The following is a 7,500-nucleotide window of genomic DNA, read 5'->3' as shown; positions in this document are numbered from 1 at the left end:
ACGATGCCTGACGATGACTTCGGACGATGTCGAAACGTTGTCAAAATGAATCTAGTTGCGTTTGTCTTTTTAATCGATAATAATAATCAAAATAATAATCATAATAATAATAACGATGATAATAAAATTAATTTATATAGCCCAAGTACAATAAAAAAAGCTCTAAGTACTTTTGAAAAGGACAATTGAAAAGAAACTTTTATATATACCTGAATGAAAAAGAACTTAATTATACCAACAAACTTAAGAAATCCTAAATATAATTATTTACTCACTTATGTACGTCATTGAGAAGAAAGATTTTCAACTTAGACTTGAAAACATCTAAACTCAGTTCAGATTTCAATTGAATAGTAAGTGTATTCCAGAGAAGAGGAACCGCAACTGAAAAGGCCCTACGGCCATAACTATTTAAGTTAAATCTTGGAACGACTACGTTATTGGAAGTATACGAACGAAGCTTACGAGTTTTTCTTGAAATACCATTGTAAAACTTGTGTGCAAATGTTCAGCTGTACAAATATTACTCGTTTTAGGACCGAGACTCAACAAATACTGCGACTTGCAATAGAAATGGCGGTGATTGATAGAACAAACTTAGCCAACAAGGATAACTGTGGAGTTAAGAGGACCCAAGATAGGATAGGATCCATAGCAGCCATTCTCTACTTTTGGTACCCCTCTCCTCAATCTCAGCCAGATCGGCAGTCAGAGTATTAAATTACGTTGGAGACACTGTTGCCTTTTTAATAGCATGTACAAATGGTTGGGTTCAAATCAACTGAACTGAAGGTTGATTTATATTACAGCACCACCGTTTTATTTAGGTAACCATTGTCAGGTAACTCCCTCAGAACAATTGTTAAAAAAAAATCTTCCAGTGGACGATTAAGCATCAGGTGACACCTATGTCCAGCAATTTACGTAATTAGATGCGCACCCAATTTTGACATCCGACACAAATTGTCGCATTAATTCTAAGCATTTGAGTAGTATAGGACTTGGGGGTACCGAGGCAGTTTTAAAAAATTGAAAAAAAAAAAACACTTTTCACTGATATGGAGAGCAGCACTTTTTTTGAGTGAGAGTAAAAAGTCATTCGACTTTTAATCGAATGAGGGAACCGAGCTGGCTCAAAAATATTTTTTTCATCATATCCTTAGTACAAGGATATGCATTTAACAAACTGGAAAACAAATACTTTTCTTCGATCGTGGTTTACTGTTTTGCATACTTTTTTTTTGTTTTATATTTGCTGTATCACACCCTTGTAAAATTTTTCAAAATCTGTTTCACAAAACCTGTTCTCAGCATACAAAGCGAAAACAATTGATGAGCAAAGTTTGTTAGCAAAGTTTGTCAGTAAAAACGGTAGATGTAATCTTTGCATAACAGAAAAATTCTACATCATATATAAACCGGGAGCGGGCACCCTGCACAAAAGGAACGAACTGGTGAGTGCGTGCCGGCACGCAACCAAATATTTGATAAAGAAATTTATTTTATCAAACGAGTTGATAAAGGTCAAATAGCCACCGTGAAAGATTTGGAAAGCTGACGTCTCGAGCGTTAGCCCTTCGTCGGAGCGAATAAAGGAATTGTGGTTGTTGTAGGTTTTTATGTGTGTGGAGGAGCTTGCTGTTGGTAGAAATAGGGTGACGTGAATTTGTGAATAGATTAATGGAATGAGAGGTGTTCATTGATTCCGTGTGGATAAAGTGTGCTTAGTTGAAAAATAAATTTTTGTTCGAGATTTTTACGGCTTTCTGTGTTTCCGTGGTGTAGGAATAATAAATTTTCTGTTTCAATCTCCCACCGACGCAGCACCACAGTTTCTTTAGAAACTAAAATTTTTAAATATTTGATAAAGCATGCAGGAACCATCAACCTATAAAAGGAACGTTTGTCAGTCAGTGTTTCATGCACCTGACGAGAGAGGACCATCAGGCCCTTTCGAAACAGTTCTGTAGTGTTTTAATGTTTTAATTCATGACGAGACGCAAGTGGGTCTGAACTGGAAGTACCGGATTTCTGAATCCAATTAAGTTGTGGTTTACTCAGTAATGACTCTTCTGTCAACAAATAGGGGTAATAGGATTAACATGTCAGTTATCTTTATTTAGCCTTGACGAATAACATGCGTTTGTGTCATTTGAGAATAAGCCATTTTGTTCGTTTCAATCACATGAGCATGGCACGGCCACGTTGATCATTGTGATTTTCTTGCGCGGGCTAAGACGCCGCGGAAGGTTATTCACGATTTTCTCGGGTACAGAGCGCGTAGTTGTTAGATCAAAGAAAAAAAGTGGTATGTGTTAAGCAACATAGGTTATGGAGACCGTCTGAGCTGCTGGTGCGCTTTCCAGAGGAATTTGCTCGGTAGATGGAGCTCCGTTTGAAGGAAAAGCTTCTTCAGCAGATAAAATCGTCGCTTCATCGTTTGGATTAATCGCTGTATTCCTTCGTCATACACCGGATTCGCCACTGTATCAAGATGAGATATTTGAACGGCTAAGACAATCTTTAAACAGCCTTGACCTTAGCCTTTTCGGAGATCAAGTTATCGGTGCTGGCTGGCTGACTCCACCGAATTGCCGTTAGCAAATGCCATTGTCATCTCACATCAAATGGACAATGATACTGGCTGCGTCTTACTAACCGCGCCGGACAGCTGTTCAAGTAAGGTAAGTTGCAATCGAGCCATTTGTGGTCACGTAAAACTGGGGCAAAATGAAAGGAAAATTCGAAAAGAAGTGTCTGATGTTTATTTTTCGCTCAAAATGTTTGTTCGCGATAGATTTTCGCGATAGATCCAGAAAGCTTATTTCACATTAGGAGCCTTGTAAACGTTCTTTTTCAAGTCTTGCGAACATTGTTATTTTGATGAAAGCAACAGACTTTCGTATTTTATTTCCTAAGCTTATTGTGAATTGACGATTCAATACCTACTCAATGTTCTACATCTCCGAACATGAAGGATTGACAAAGTAAAGATATCAACACCCCTGGAAAAAATATAGTTAAGACTTGCTTATTCCTTTTTTTTTTCTAGATCAACTGGAATTCGTGATGATGTGGAGTTTTTACTCGAAGAAGAACTGAGCAGTATCCAGCTTTGCACATGGTTTATGCGAAATACTACTTCTGGGTTATATTGGGTTTTTGTCATATAAATTGACTCTCTTAAAGATGTAAATAATGCATTGAGAAGTTATGGCCCTAAATCCTTCAAGGGTGATAGGCTCACAGAAATGAAGAACAAACAGAAATTGAAAAACACAATGTCGATGTCATGTATGTGAAAGTAAAATTGAAGCTTTCTTTCTGAATACTTATTGCTATGTGGCTCTCCAGAATGTAATTATTCATAGATGTGTGGCTTTCCAGGATTTAATTCATTATCAATGACACTTTGGAACACATTACGTGTAGCTTGAGCCTAAGACATGTGACTTTCGACAATAATATAAACGTCTGTAAAATTTCCATCATTTGAGGCTTTAGTATATCTAGTAGGAAGTAAATACATGTAGAATGTAGTCAGTCAATATTTTACTACAAAGATATCAATATTATTATTGCGTTTAGGTCACACAAAACGTGGCATTCTTGCCAATCTTGATGAAATTGGGAAATATTCTCTTCCAATAATTTAAATCTCCTCTGCATTCATAACTTAATTGATCAGTTTTCAGCTAGAACTGGTGATGTTACGAGTAGGATCCATATAGACCATCGTAGTGTGCAACTGTTGCTTTTAAAAAAATTACCCTTTCTTATTGTGAAAGCTTAGTTACTGATGAGGTTGACAGTGGCATACAGACGTATCATCGGAGTGTCCAACTATTGACTTTTAACATTCTATCTTATTGTAAAAGCTTGGTTACTAATGAAGTTGACAGTGGCATTCAGACGTATCGTCGGAGTGTGCAACTATTTTAACATTCTTGTCCTATTGTAAAAGCTTGGTTACTAATGAGGTTGACAGTGGCATCCAGACGTATTGTCGGAGTGTGCAACTATTGGCTTTTAACATTCTTGTCTTATTGAGAAAGCTTTGTTACTAATGAGGTTGATAGTGGCATCCAGATGTGACGTCGGAGTGTGCAACTATTGACTTTTAACATTCTTGTCTTATTGTAAGAACTTGGTTACTAATGAGGTTGATAGTGGCATCCAGATGTGTCGTCGGAGTGTGCCACTATTGACTTTTAACATTCTTGCCTTATTGTAAAAGCTTGGTAACTAATGAGGTTGATAGTGGCATCCAGATGTGTCGTCGGAGTGTGCATGTATTGACTTTTAACATTCTTGTCTTATTGTAAGAGCTTGGTTACTAATGAGGTTGATAGTGGCATCCAGATGTGTCGTCGGAGTGTGTAAATAATTACTTTTAACGTTCTTGTCTTATTATAAAGTCTTGGTTACTAATGAGGTTGATAGTGGCATCCAGATGTGTCGTCGGGATGTGCAACTATTGACTATTAACATTCTTGTCTTATTGTAAGAACTTGGTTACTAATGAGGTTGATAGTGGCATCCAGATGTGTGGTCGGAGTGTGTAACTATTGACTTTTAACATTCTTGTCCTATTGAAAAAGCTTGGTTACTAATGAGGTTGATATTGGCATCCAGATGTGTCGTTGGAGTGTGCAACTATTGACTTTTAACATTCTTGTCATATTGTAAAATCTTGGTTACTAATGATGTTGATAGTGGCATCCTGATGTGTCGTCGTAGTGTGCAACTATTGAGATTTAACATTCTTGTCTTATTGTAAAAGCTTGGTAACTAATGAGGTTGATAGTGGCATCCAGATGTGTCGTAGGAGTGTGCAACTATTGACTTTTAACATTCTTGTCTTATTGTAAGAACTTGGTTACTAATGCGGTTGATAGTGGCATCCAGATGTGTCGTCGGAGTGTGCAACCATTGACTTTTAACATTCTTGTCTTATTGTAAGAACTTGGTTACTAATGATGTTTATAGTGGCATCCAGATGTGTCGTCGGAGTGTGCATGTATTGATTTTTAACATTCTTGTCTTTTTGTAAAAACTTGATTACTAATGCGGTTGCTAGTGGCATCCAGATGTGTCGTCGGAGTGTGCAACTATTGACTTTTAACATTCTTGTCCTATTGTAAAAACTTGGTTACTAATGAGGTTGATAGTGGCATCCAGATGTGTCGTCGGAGTATGCAACTATTAACTTTTAACATTCTTGTCCTATTGTAAAAGCTTGGTTACTAATGAGGTTGATAGTGGCATCCAGATGTGTCGTCGGGGTGTGCAACTATTGACTTTTAACATTCTTGTCTTATTGTAAGAGCTTGGTTACAGATGAGGTTGATAGTGGCATCCAGACGTTTCGTCGTAGTGTGCATTTATTGACTTTTAACATTCTTGTCCAATTGTAAAAGCTTGGTTACTAATTAGGTTGATAGTGGCATCCAGATGTGTCGTCGTAGTGTGCAACTATTGACTTTTCACATTCTTGTCCTATTGTAAAGGCTTGGTTACTAATGAGGTTGATAGTGTTATCCAGATGTGTCGTCGGAGTGTGCAACTATTGACTTTTAACCTTCTTGTCTTATTGTAAGAACTTGGTTACTAATGAGGTTGATAGTGGCATCCAGATGTGTCATCGGAGTGTGCAACTATTGACTTTTAACATTCTTGTCTTATTGTAAGAACTTGGTTACTAATGAGGTTGATAGTGGCATCCAGATGTGTCGTCGAAGTGTGCAACTATTGACTTTTAACATTCTTGTCTTATTGTAAAAGCTTGGTTACTAATGAGGTTAATAGTGGCATCCAGATGTGTCGTCGGAGTGTGCAACTATTAACTTGTAACATTCTTGTCCTATTGTAAAAGCTTGGTAACTAATGAAGTTGACAGTGGCATCCAGATGTGTCGTCGGAGTGTGCAACTATTGACTTTTAACATTCTTGTCTTACTGTAAAAACTTGGTTACTAATGAGGTTGATAGTGGCATCCAGATGTGTCGTCGGAGTGTGCAGCTATTAACTTTTAATATTCTTGTCCTATTGTAAAAGCTTGGTTACTAATGAGGTTAACAGTGGCATCCAGATGTATCGTCGGAGTGTGCTACTGTTGACTTTAAACAGCCCTATCCTGATGTAACAGCTTGGTTTATACTAATGATGATGTCTAAAATATTTGTTACTAATATTCATTAAGGCGTTTTGCCCACGTGTACTGCATCAAATCGAAAATAGCGTTTGGTAGCAATAATTTTGAATTGGAGTTATCTGTTTGTTTTTGTCTGCAATTTACGACATTTCTATAAGTAAATCATGTTAATCTGAGTAAAACCTAGGTGTGTTTTTAGGCACTGATAAAATACAACCACACCTGCCCGGATATGTTATTCTAGGAAGAATGTACTGAGTACATATTAGAGGATGATGATTACTATCTCCTGATTATTACTTTCTTATTTCTTTTATAGCGGCTATTTTAAGGGGGTACTCTGACGAAAATCACATCTTTTCTATCTAAGCCATTTTGAAATATAAACAAGTAGTCTGTGTGAGAAGAAAAATGCTGTTTACTTTTTTCAAATATCTCTTTTCGTTCCAGAGATATTCGAGTTTTTAAAACATGCAAATTAGCCAAGTGATGACGTCATACACTCAACCAAATTTTGTTCAAATATGATGAAAAGAGATATCTCAGCCAATTTTTATCAGAAAGTTTTTATCTTTTTTATTAATATTATAATAAATGTTATCCACAATATGAGCTTAACAGTTCTGTTACCATGGCATCATACTGGGTTCCAGACCTCCCCCATATTAAAAGATTTTCTGGCCACCTTTGGCATTCCATTTTGATATTTGCTAACAGCACTTCATACGCATGATCCAGCAAGCATATAAATATGTTAGCTCGAGTTTGTGGCCTTGTTTAACATTTTTCAAGCTGAAAATCACTAACATATTGAAATCAAGTGGGTGGGGACTGGAAAAGAGTGAGTTGCCATGGGAACAGAATTTTTTATAGTCATAGGTGTGTTTCCTGTAGAACTATTAGACTACCAAGTTTCAACGGTCTGCGCTGCAAATAGGCCATTTTCGATATATTAAATATTCAGCTTGAAAGTGAGGCAGTGAGGACAAAGACAATAGAAACACGTGGGAATTAATGTGAAAAATATTTACATATCATCCACTTTCCTTTGTCTTTGTCCTCACTGACTCGCTATCAAGCTGAATTTTAATATATCGAAAAAGGCCTATTGGCCAAGGTAGCTCTATTTATATACTCAATATAATATTGGGTTGAGTGTATGACATCATCAGTCATCTCATTTGCGTATTTTACCCATTTTTCAAACTTAAATATCTCCGGAACTAATGCAGGTATTTGCAAGCGGAATTCTATGTGATACACGCAAAAAATCAAGGGGTAAAAATTTGATCATAGTACAACTTTAATGATTCATGACTGAGTGAAGGAAATGAAGAATCATGCTG

This window comes from Montipora capricornis, chromosome 7 (genome assembly GCF_036669925.1).
Source record: "Montipora capricornis isolate CH-2021 chromosome 7, ASM3666992v2, whole genome shotgun sequence".
Lineage (NCBI taxonomy): Eukaryota > Metazoa > Cnidaria > Anthozoa > Scleractinia > Acroporidae > Montipora > Montipora capricornis.
This window is presented reverse-complemented; position numbering follows the sequence as displayed.